Here is a 13178-nt window from a genome sequence, read left to right on the forward strand (position 1 = left end):
CTACTCTTGTACATTTGAAATTGGTAAGTTGTGATGTTTTGGATAAAACAAAGACCAACTAAGGCCAATTGTGTGATGTGTTTGTCTTGATTAGAATCCACACTATCTCTTGAATATTTGACAAGAGAGTCTTATATGTCAAGAAGACAGTGGGAGTCTTAAAGATCTTGAAAGTCTCAAGAACTAATCAAGAATAAACCCTGAAGTTCTTCACTAGCACACGACTTGAGGTTTATAACCTATCGTGTCGACATGTCTGTGCCTATTCAAGTTGGCTTTGCATAGGAGTTCTGAGCGTTCTCAATTGGTTGCACAGCTACTTGGAAGCAATGGCAGGCCCTTGAGCTGCCACATGGCAAGAAATTAAGATTGAGTTCAATCCATATGAGTTTGGATTTGTCATTATCCTAGTCTTGTGATTGTGGTTTGACAAATTCACATGGATAAGAATACATACACCATTAAATCTAAGTGTCATAAGGTTTCTCTCCGATTCATGAAAATGATGGTGAGGAAACACTTTCACTAAGTAGATTTTAGCTAGATAGCAATTGTGATATTTGCATTCTCAAAGTCGTTAGTGGAGCGTGTGTGGTTAACCTGCACACTAACATGGACTTGTGAGAAGTGGTAAAGGTCTAAACAATCGAGACTATGATTACGGCATCCCTTTTCATAGTTCTTAAAATTGTTTAGACACACCTGTGAGCTATCTAAGATAAGGTGTATGATATTGATAAAGTTTTATCAAAGCAATCTAGTATCAGAAATCTGAACTTTGGTAAGAAAGTCAATAAAGTATTGATTTCTAGAAGTCCAGCTGATTTCTGATTACATGTCAAAGCTAGTGGGAGCATGAGTGTTATGCTAATAATCATCATGTTAGTGGGAGCATGAGAATTATGATAAAGGTTACAAGTTAGCAATGTTAATTATAGAAAACCAAAGTTTCAATTCGTGAGGCTGTAGGGTTTGAAAAAGTTGTTTTGCTATAATTAAGGGAGAGAAAATTATACTTCATTTCAATTCTAAAAGCTTAGATTGAGGTTTTAAGTCGTATTTAGTCAAGGATATATATATGAATTTCATGTTGGAATGACTCAACATAAGGAAATTCTATATATGGGTCCATTATTTGCGTTCTAAAATTCGATTATGATTACGGCATCCCTTTTCATAATCTGAATTATGAGAACTTGGCAAATAGAAATGGAAATGTTATAGCAAAAGACTGGTTTAGTCTTTATGTGAGACATCATGACTCGTGTCCCATATGCTTCGGATATAGGATCGATTTCATGTGCTATATTTATCCTTTATAAAATTTTCCAAATGCCTAGGGCATTAAGAAGGGAAAAGGTCTAGAACTGGATATGACTAAAAGGATTAAGCAATTGTCGAGGACAATCTAAGGTTTACCAAAGATTGGTTGCTCAAGGACAGTTGGAAGTATAGTGATAATTCTGGAAGGACCATATTGACATAATCTGTAAGGAGGCAACTCTTGTTCAGAAGTGATAGTCAAAATGGAATATGGAAATGTTTCAAAGTTGGAAATTATTCAATCTGTGTAAGATTAGGAAACTTAATGCAAGAAGGATGTTTCCAAGGATTTAATCTCCTTGGAATGCTCTGTAATGGTTGTTGTCAAGTCTTTCTGACTCTGTGCATAATCATTACAGGAGGATCAATGCATATAAGTTTAGAATCTAACAGATTTCAGTAAATAGCATGAATTTGGAATTCTTGCATTTGCAGTAAGGATTTGGGACTGTGAAAAAGGATCATTGGAGTTATGTTCAATTGATCTAATTCACAAAGTGAAGATCATAGACAAACATAGTATGCATACTTGGTGTATGGCATGACTAGTGTTTAGAAAACATAGTGTACATGCTTGGAGCATGGGACAACTATTGTTTTAAATTCAAGAATAAAGTTGATAGCTGAAACAGTATACAATGACTAATGTGTAATCATATGGTGATAAATAAAAGGTGTTTTATTTATGTTCATAGGTTTTGATACCATATTAGATTCTATTATTATTGTGTTTCATTTTGCATGTTTTGACTTCCAGAATAACTAGGTCGTTCTTCCTGATTGACTAAGTTATTCAAACTATCCACAGTCGGTCATATGTTGGAAGTAGATATGAATCAAGACTGTCATGGGTTGGCTTGTAGAGGTCTAAGATGTTGGACAAGGGGCTACAACACTCATGAGTGCTCATAAGTTCTGAGTATTGGATTCAACCCGTGCTCATTGGAATCACTTCATGGATTTTATCACGAGTGATCAGGAGACGATAATATCTTATATTCTTCAAACCTAGATATATGAGTTGTTACTATGAGTTGGTTGTACATTGATTGCACGAAAACACATTCGGTAACTCGGTGTTATAAAACGTGCCTTTGTGTATGATTCAACAAGTAGTAGAACAAGCCATATGAGTCGAAGTTTATCCATTCCTTTTACCTTCGGGATAAAAGCGATATCTGTGGGCCCCTCGATGATTTGATGATGACAAATGTAAGTGCTCGGCCGAGCCTGGACTGATTTGATTTGTTCAATTAGTCAATCGTCATAAATCAGAAATCGGGAAACAACAAATGGACAGAGAGAATGATTATAATCCATGTCTCAGTCCATATGATATCTAGAATGGAGGAATATATGATCCCTTATCTAATGGACAAGTCATTGACAAAGGTCAGAGTTCATCTACAAGGTCAGAGTTCGACAGCGGCTTTTGAGAGCTACGATTGCCAGTTGGTTCCTGAAGTCATACGCAATAATAGTTTTAGACTTATCCAAGTGGGAGACTGTTGGATTAGTATCTAAGTCCATAACTATAATTGGTATGTACTTGACCCGACTCGGCATGGTCCATTTGGGTTGCATGGCATCAGAACATTTGGATAGACCGTTTATGAGGAAAAGACATTTTGTGACATATTAATATATTATAAGTTCTAATATATTAATATGAAATCATGTTATTTAATTAGTATTGATCAAGAATTAATTTGGACTTAATTTACTGATCAAAAAGAGACTAATTAAATATATGGGGATTGATTGTGTAAATCATTCATTCTTATATATGTGGGCTTATGATCTAAGATTCCTTTATGTTGGGTTTAACCCATGTGGTGATCCATGGATACTCCATGGAGGTTAAAACCCATGGAGCATAAGGAATGGGTAAAGTCATGAGTTACATGGTGTAACCCTAATAGCCACACTATATAAGAACCCCTTTAGTTCAAGAAATTGGCACTAGTGATACATATTTTGAGGGCTAGCCGATTTGAACATGTATGTCTTCTTCTCATGGTTATTCCAAGAGTTCATGATGTTGTGTGAACCATTTGAGGTGTCACACTTGGGGCACTAGGCTCTCAAGCTTCATGGAGTCAAGCAACAACAACAAGGTATGTATTCTATCTATTTTATTATCCTAGTATCAATGTTTTGGTATGCTAGTTAGGATAATACCTTGGATAATCATATTTGCATGTATAATAGAGAAAACATAGATCCAAGGTATTTATGGTTGCATGTACACTTAGGAGTGTTAGAATGCTCAAAACCCAACAATATGCTTTCCAGGTTTCGATCCGATGTAGGGGCGGTACCCACAGAATGTTAGTATGCTTGATGTCTTTGTAATTCTTGCATGTGTTTGTATATGTATGCTTCCGGACTGCGGTCCGATGTCGGGGCAGTTCCCGAGGAATGGTTGTATGCTTTCCGGATTTCGTTCTGATGTCGGGTGGGGCCCGAGGAACGTTTATAGGTTTATGATTAGGTGATTAAGCTCATGTTATGTGTAATAGTAGTTATGCTCGTATGTATGCCGAGCTTTGCTCGATGCCGTGCGAGGCCCGATGTCGGATATGGTCTGATGTCGGGTGGTGCCTGATGCCGGGCAGTGCCCGATATAGCAGGGTGGGGCCCAATGTATGTTATATGTGTTTATGTGCATGGTATGTGGTAGTTTGGGGAGACTCACCAAGCTTCGTGCTTACAGTTTTCAGTTTTGGTTTCAGGTACTTCCGGTAGCAAGGGGAAGAGCTCGGGATGATTGCAGTGCACACACCATTTGTTAGCCTGGGATGTTTATACTCTGATATGTGTTGACAGATGTTATGACATTTTGAGATACATGACTTATTGTTTTTATATGATGCTTGATGACTTATGGTTTTCCTAATGATATAAAATGAATTTTTTGGACTGTATTTTTGGGATGTTTCAAAATACCTGGAAAGTACACATTTATGATTCAACACGATCTATGAATTTCTTCTCAAAGTACTTGATTGGTGGAGAATTTAAAAGTTTTGGGGATAATATTATCTCAGAGCTAGATGTGATTGAGTACTGGAACGATTTCCCCGATGGACACAAAGCCAATGAAACTATGGAGTTTGTTGATACTATAGACGCGCCATAGCAAGAATATATTGAAGATAGAGGGGATTGTGGAGTATTCGTATGCATGTTTATGGAAATGATTGTTTCGGGGGTACCGATGAAGATTGATAAGCCACGTAGAGATGCGGGATTTCTCTACAGAAATAGGATGACAAATATTATTTGGGATACTATATATGTAACACCCAAATTTTCAAAACAATTTTTCATTTCAAAACATACTTTCCACCACATAAAAATCACAAAATCATAATAAATCTCTGTATCATCACAAAACATGTCCCAAGATCTCATATAAATAAATCCTCTCTCGTGTGTACGAATCATGCCGGCGCCTTCCCGCGATCCTCACTAGTACCTGAAACACATCACACAACAACTGTAAGCATAAAAGCTTAGTGAGTTCCCCAATATACCACATACAACACATACGCCACTCGAGGCTACAATACGACCCTCCGGTCCGATGTGTCTCAGCGGGACCCTCCAGTCCCGTAGCTCGTTGGACCCTCTGGTCCGGTCATAGCTCGTTGGACCCTTCGGTCCGGTCTGTATCGTTGGACCCTTCAGTCCGGTCTATATCGTTGGACCCTTCGGTCCGGTCTATATCGTTGGACCCTTCGGTTCGGTCTATATCGTTGGACCCTTCGGTCCTGTCTATATCGTTGGACCCTTCGGTCCGGTCTATACAAAACATAGCATACATATAACACAATGCACATAATCTCATACATACACATAGCATACAAGACCCTCTGGTCTACACATAAATACCACTCTAGGTAATGTATAGTGAGAAGACTCACCTCGGATGTCTCGGATAATATCCCGCCCGTGTATATACTGATCTAGCCTCTGCCTATACACATAACATAATCATCTCAATCAATCACGACTCTCTAGGCTAGACTAGACTCTCACATGTCCTCTAAGAAGGCTAAAAGGCTATTTTACCCTTCAAACAGTCCACAAGTTCCATTGTTGACCAAACCCAAAAAGTCAACAAAAGTCAACGGTCAACCCTTGACCAGACTCGCCGAGTGCACAAATGTGACTCGGCAAGTTCAGTCGTGAACTCGAGTCCTCTATCCTCCTTCTGACTCACTGAGTCATTCCCCCAATTCGGCAAGTCACTCACTGTGTGATTCACGGGAAACCCTAACCCTACTCGCCGAGTCTGCCCTTGGACTCGGCTAGTTCATGTCATGCACAAACTCAATTGACCTCCTGAGGTCAGATCTGTTCCTTAGAACCATAGATCTGACCTTCCCAAGCCTGATAATCACGTAAAGCTTGGATCTTGACACTCATGTGACGCCTAGGAGGCTTTACTTGGTGATTTAGCCCCAAAAACAACAACCTGAAGCTCATTTCCTCCATAGCTCAACATAAAGCAAGCTGGAATAAGCTCTTTAGACCACTATGGGTCTAGATCCGAAGTCTCAAAGTGAATAGGGGCCATATTCTCACAACTTCTTCCAATAAAAGACATAAAAACTCTACATCTATGGATTCCTTCAACAAAACAGATAAAGGGGCGACATAATACCTCAAAGATGAAGTCTTTTGCTCGAAATCCCCAGATGCACAACGTCCTTGGTCCCCTCCAAGCTGGAATGACCTCCTTCTTGTAAGAATCAATCACAAAGATCAAGAAATGGCTCCTTTCCTCTCACAAACGCACTAGCTCTTTTAGGGTTTCTCTCTGGGGTTTGGTAGCCGCAAGTGACGGCCCTAAGGGCCTTTAAATAGGTCCCAAACCCAAGAAATTAGGGTTGCATTAAACAGCGTGGACTCGCCCAGTCCACGTATGGACTCGCCGAGTCCAGTCATTAATCCAGTCCAACAATGTGCGGCTCTACTCGGCGAGTCTAAGCGCCTACTCGCCGAGTCTCTCTCCAAAACTCAAAAATAATTAGATAAATACAGTACCTAGAAATCCGGATGTTACAATTCTCCCCCACTAGAATCAGACTTCGCCCTCGAAGTCTCTCTCAGCAAATAACTCTGGGTACTGTTCACGCATCTCTAACTCCGGCTCCCAAGTCAGCTCGGACCCCTTCCGATGTTGCCACTGGACCTGAACCAATGACACCTCCTTGTTTCTCAAAACCTTGATCCTCCTATCCCGAATCGCGATCGGCCTCTCAACATAGTTCAGGCTCGCATCCACCTGAATGTCCTCAAGGGGAACCACTGCCGACTCATCGGCGATACACTTCCTCAACTGAGATACGTGGAAGGTATCATGAATCTGACTCAACTCCGCAGGTAGTTCCAAACGATGCGCTACTCTGCCCACCCTGGCGATCACCCTGAAAGGACCAATATACCGAGGCCCCAACTTGCCTCTCTTCCTGAATCGGATCACTCCTTTCCAAGGAGATACCTTCAGGAGGACGAAGTCACCAACCTGAAATTCGAGCTCGGACCGTCGTCTATCCGCATAACTCTTCTGACGGCTCTGGGCCGTCAGTAACCTCTGCCTGACCTATTGAATCTGCTCGGTCGTCTGAAGCACAATCTCCGTACTACCCATCACACGTTGCCCAACCTCACCCCAGCAAATGGGAGTCCGACACCTCCTCCCATACAACAGCTCAAAAGGTGGCATACCGATGCTCGAATGATGGATGTTGTTGTAGGAAAACTCTGCCAAGGGTAAATATGTGTCCCAACACCCTCCAAAGTCCAATTCACATGCCCGAAGCATGTCCTCGATCGTCTGAATCGTCCGCTCACTCTGCCCGTCTGTCTGTGGGTGGTATGCGGTACTAAAATGCAGCCTCGTACCCAACTCCTCATGAAACTTCTTCTAGAATCTGGAAGTGAAACGCACATCTCGATCTGAGACGATCGAGATCGGCACTCCATGCCGTGATACCACCTCCCTCACGTACAACTCTGCCAACCTCTCAGCAGAAAAGCTCTCACTGATAGCAAGGAAGTGAGCGCTCTTCGTCAACCTGTCCACAATCACCCAAATTGCATCGACGCCCCTAGCAGTCCTCGGCAATTTGGTGATAAAATCCATGGTAATCTGTTCCCATTTCCATTCGGGAACCTCCAACGGCTGCAATTTACCATGCGGTCTCTGGTGCTCGGCCTTAACTCTGTGACAGGTCAAGCACCTCTCTACGAACCATGCAACATCCCTCTTCATACAGGGCCACCAATACTCTCTCTTCAGGTCCAAATACATCTTAGTGGCCCTGGGATGGATCGAGAACCTCGATCTATGCGCCTCCTCCATCAAGATGGTACGCGTTCCACCCACGAACGGTACCCAAATCCGACCCTGAAAGGTCATAAGTCCTCGACCATCGGTAACGAACTTCGATACCTGTCCGATAACCCGCTCTCTCTTCCGGTTCTCCGGCCTAATGGCCTCAGCCTGCGCCCCTCGAATGGTGTCCAACACCGGAGTCATCACTGTCAATCTCATACAAACATCTCGTATCGGGGCACTCTCCGCCCTGCGACTCAGGGCATCAGCTACAACATTAGCTTTGCCCGGGTGGTACAGGATCTCGCAATCATAGTCCTTCACCACATCCAACCATCTCCTCTGACGCATGTTCAGGTTGGGCTGATCCATCAAATACTTCAAGCTCTTATGGTCCGTGTATATGGTACACCGAACCCCGTACATGTAGTGACGCCAGATCTTGAGGGCGAACACTACTGCCCCCAGCTCCAGATCGTGGGTGGGATACCTCGCCTCGTGAGGCTTCAGCTGTCTCGATGCGTATGCTATCACATGTCCTCTCTGCATTAGCACCGCTCCCAGCCCCGATATCGATGCGTCACAATACACCACAAAGTCCTCCATTCCCTCCGGAAGGGCTAACACCGGGGATTCGCACAGTCTCTGGCGAAGTGTCTCAAAGGAGGTCTGCTGCTCTGGGCCCCATGAAAAAGCAACACCCTTCCGGGTCAATCTGGTGAGTGGCACGGCGATCTTGGAGAAATCCCTGATAAATCTCCTATAATAGCCGGCCAACCCGAGGAAACTCCTGATCTCGGTGGGGGATCTCGGCACCTCCCAACTCATCACTGCCTCAATCTTGGCCGGATCGACCAAAATCCCATTCTGGTTAACGAGGTGCCCTAGGAACCGGACCTCTCGTAACCAGAAATCACACTTAGAGAATTTGGCATAAAGCCTCTCCGATCTCAAAACTCCAAGTAACTCTCTCAAATGCTCCTCATGCTGCTCTCTGGATCTCGAATACACCAATATGTCATCGATGAACACGATCACCGAACGATCCAACATCGGTCTGCATACTCTGTTCATGAGATCCATGAATGTCGTCGGTGCATTGGTGAGCCCGAAAGGCATCACCACGAACTCGTAATGCCCGTAACAAGTCCTGAATGCTGTCTTCTGGATATCCTCATCTCGTACTCTCATCTGATGATATCCATACCTCAAGTCGATCTTGGAAAACCAAGACGCTCCCTGCAACTGATCGAATAAATCATCGATCCTCAGCAAGGGGTAACGGTTTTTGACCGTCAGTTTGTTCAGTTCCGGGAAATCAATGCACATCCGGTATGAACCATCCTTTTTCTTGACAAAAAGGATCGGCGCTCCCCACGGCGAGCTACTCGGCCGTATAAACCCCTTCCCCAGCAGCTCCTAAAGCTGCGAGGATAACTCCTGCATCTCTGGTGGCGCAAGGTGATAGGGCGCCTTGGCGATAGGCGCTGCCCCCGGAACCAAGTCAATACGGAACTCTACCTGCATCTCGGGAGGTACACCCGGCAACTCCTCGGGGAAAACATCCGGGAACTCACGCATTATCGGAACCTCATCGACCGACCTCGGTCTCTCTGCATCTACTCTCGTATCCACCACATAAGCCATAAACCCACTACAGCCCTGCTGTAGACTCTGCCTCGCTCTAGCGGCCGAACAAAATGCTGAGCCAGAACGGGTACCCTCGCCGTACACCGTAAGTACTCCCCCACTGGGGTCTCGTATCGTCACCAACTGTCGCTCGCAGTCTATCACAGCCCCAAATCGGCTCAACCAATCCATGCCTACTATGACACATACGTCCCCCATAGCAATCGGGACTAGATCTATCGGGAACTCGACACCGAAGATCTCGAGTACACATCCTCGAATCACATCAGTAGCATACACTGCTCGCTTGTCGGCTATAGAAACTCGTAGAGGTCGACTCAACGCCTCTTGCTAAACACTGATGTGTCGACTAAACGCTATCGACACAAATGACCGACTCGCACCCGAGTCAAACAACACCAAAGCAGGTACAGAACACACAAGAAATGTACCTATGCATACCTCAAAATAAGCATAATATCACAAACTCAATATAAACCGAGGAAAGAATACATACCAGCTACCACATCGGGTGCTGCGCGGACCTCCTCCGCTGTCAACTGGAAGGCTCTCCCGCGAGCCTTCGGCGCCTCGGCCTTCGCCGGCCGACTCTCTGTAGCTCGAGCAGCAGGCGCAGATCCCTACGATGATCTCTGCAGTAGCTGTGGGCACTCGGCCTTCCGATGGCCGGTCTGGTTGCAATGAAAGCAAACCTTGAATCCCTTGGGGCAGTCCCTCGCATAATGCCCCTCCTTCCCACACTTATAACACACCCCAGCTCTGCATGTCCCCTCGTGGCTCTTGCCGCACTTTCCACAAGTGCGGCCCTTCGGACCCCCAGATCTCGAATCAGCGGGCTTTGCCCGCTTGGCTGCCGGCTGAGACTGTTCCGGTCGCCGATCCACCCTCTGAGACTCGGCCTCCTCCCTGGCCTGCGTCTCCAGCTCAATCTCCCTCTTCCGGGCATTTGCCTGGAGCTCAGCAAATGTCCGATAAGTCGAGTTCAACACGAACTGCCGTATATCCCTCCTCAAAACACCCAAGTACCGGCTCATACGTGCCTGCTCAGTAGACATATGCTCAGGGCAGAACATCGCCCTCTCATGAAACTTCTGGGTAACCACAGTAACCGAATCAGTACCCTGTTTGAGGGTCAAGAACTCCTGAGCCAATCGCTCCCTCTCCACCGGAGGAACATACTCATCTCGAAACATCGTGGTGAACCTCTCCCAGGTCACCGCAGTCAGCTCTGCAGTAGTGAAGTCTGCCGTCACAAACTTCCACCAGTCCTTCGCTCCCAAGCGAAGCTGGTTCAGCGCAAACCGAACCCTCAGATGCTCTGGACACGAGCAGGTATAGAAACAACCCTCAACATCGGTAATCCATCTCATAGCAGCAATCGGATCCTGCGTCCCATCAAACTCTGGTGGCTTCGTGTTGCTGAACTCTCTGTACAGCAACGAGTCACCCCCCTGCGGCCTGGCAGCAGCAACGGCTGCGGTGGCCGCAGCAACAGCTGCATCAGTAAGAGCGGCGTACCGCTCATCAAAAGCCTCCATCATCGTGGTCTTGATAGACCCGAACATCTCTGGAATCTCAGCGCGGATGGCAGCAGCCACCTCATCATGAATCATCTGGCGGAGCTCCTCATCGCTCACAACCCCCTCGCTAGTCCCTGGCCGGTGGCGCGTCCCAACCATGATGTCTCTCTGAAATACAACACAAGATATCAGATACTCACTCGAGTATACTCGCACTCAATAACTCAACCCTACTTGCTCCTTAGTACCCAATGGATTCTTACTTAGGGTGCACACTGCTCCGGTGTCTTCAGTAGTACGGGCCCTATACTACCGTCCACACCGCATCAGCATTCACTCTAAGTCCTCCTCCTTGGATTCCAGATCACAAGTACACTACATCTCACTGGCATAGGCTACCCTTCGGTAGGCCTCCCAACAGCTCCTCACTGCTACCTATTCGCTCTCAAGCATCATATAGCAGCAAAATCATTCCTAGGCTAAGGCATCACAGATCAGGCCACTCTAGTCCTAATATGATCACCTAGCCTACTCTAGCATGCATAATATCTCATAATATCTCATAACACATAAGGTAAGGGTATTTTGGGAAATCACCGTTCGGGCGCTGGCTGATCGTACACACTGCTTCCTTCTGCCTTTCTCAAAATCTTTTATTCTTTTAGAAAAATTGTTTATTTTATGAAAACTTTCTCATCTCCTCAGTTTGAGTTCGGATTCATCCGAAGATGCACCCGAATCCCTCAAACCAAGGCTCTGATACCAACTTGTAACACCCAAATTTTCAAAACAATTTTTCATTTCAAAACATACTTTCCACCACATAAAAATCACAAAATCATAATAAATCTCTGTATCATCACAAAACATGTCCCAAGATCTCATATAAATAAATCCTCTCTCGTGTGTACGAATCATGTCGGCGCCTTCCCGCGATCCTCACTAGTACCTGAAACACATCACACAACAACTGTAAGCATAAAAGCTTAGTGAGTTCCCCAATATACCACATACAACACATACGCCACTCGAGGCTACAATACGACCCTCCGGTCCGAAGTGTCTCAGCGGGACCCTCCAGTCCCGTATCTCGTTGGACCCTCTGGTCCGGTCATAGCTCGTTGGACCCTTCGGTCCGGTCTGTATCGTTGGACCCTTCGGTCCGGTCTATATCGTTGGACCCTTCGGTCCGGTCTATATCGTTGGACCCTTCGGTCCGGTCTATACAAAACATAGCATACATATGACACAATGCACATAATCTCATACATACACATAGCATACAAGACCCTCTGGTCTACACATAAATACCACTCTAGGTAATGTATAGTGAGAAGACTCACCTCGGATGTCTCGGATAATATCCCGCCCGTGTATATACTGATCTAGCCTCTGCCTATACACATAACATAATCATCTCAATCAATCACGACTCTCTAGGCTAGACTAGACTCTCACATGTCCTCTAAGAAGGCTAAAAGGCTATTTTACCCTTCAAACAGTCCACAAGTTCCATTGTTGACCAAACCCAAAAAGTCAACAAAAGTCAACGGTCAACCCTTGACCAGACTCGCCGAGTGCACAAATGTGACTCGGCGAGTTCAGTCGTGAACTCGAGTCCTCTATCCTCCTTCTGACTCACTGAGTCATTCCCCCAATTCGGCAAGTCACTCACTGTGTGATTCACGGGAAACCCTAACCCTACTCGCCGAGTCTGCCCTTGGACTCGGCGAGTTCATGTCATGCACAAACTCAATTGACCTCCTGAGGTCAGATCTGTTCCTTAGAACCATAGATCTGACCTTCCCAAGCCTGATAATCACGTAAAGCTTGGATCGTGACACTCATGCAATGCCTAGGAGGCTTTACTTGGTGATTTAGCCCCAAAAACAACAACCTGAGCTCATTGCCTCCATAGCTCAACATAAAGCAAGCTGGAATAAGCTCTTTAGACCACTATGGGTGCAGATCTGAAGTCTCAAAGTGAATAGGGGCCATATTCTCACAACTCCTTCCAATAAAAGACATAAAAACTCTACATCTATGGATTCCTTCAACAAAACAGATAAAGGGGCGACATAATACCTCAAAGATGAAGTCTTTTGCTCGAAATCCCCAGATGCACAACCTCCTTGGTCCCCTCCAAGCTAGAATCACCTCCTTCTTGTAAGAATCAATCACAAAGATCAAGAAATGGCTCTTTTCCTCTCACAAACGCTCTAGCTCTTTTAGGGTTTCTCTCTGGGGTTTGGTAGCCGCAAGTGACGGCCCTAAGGGCCTTTAAATAGGTCCCAAACCCAAGAAATTAGGGTTTCATTAAACAGCGTGGACTCGCC

Source organism: Lactuca virosa, chromosome 5, assembly GCF_052849685.1.
Source record: "Lactuca virosa cultivar CGN04683 chromosome 5, Lactuca_virosa_CGN04683_v6, whole genome shotgun sequence".
NCBI classification, from domain to species: domain Eukaryota; kingdom Viridiplantae; phylum Streptophyta; class Magnoliopsida; order Asterales; family Asteraceae; genus Lactuca; species Lactuca virosa.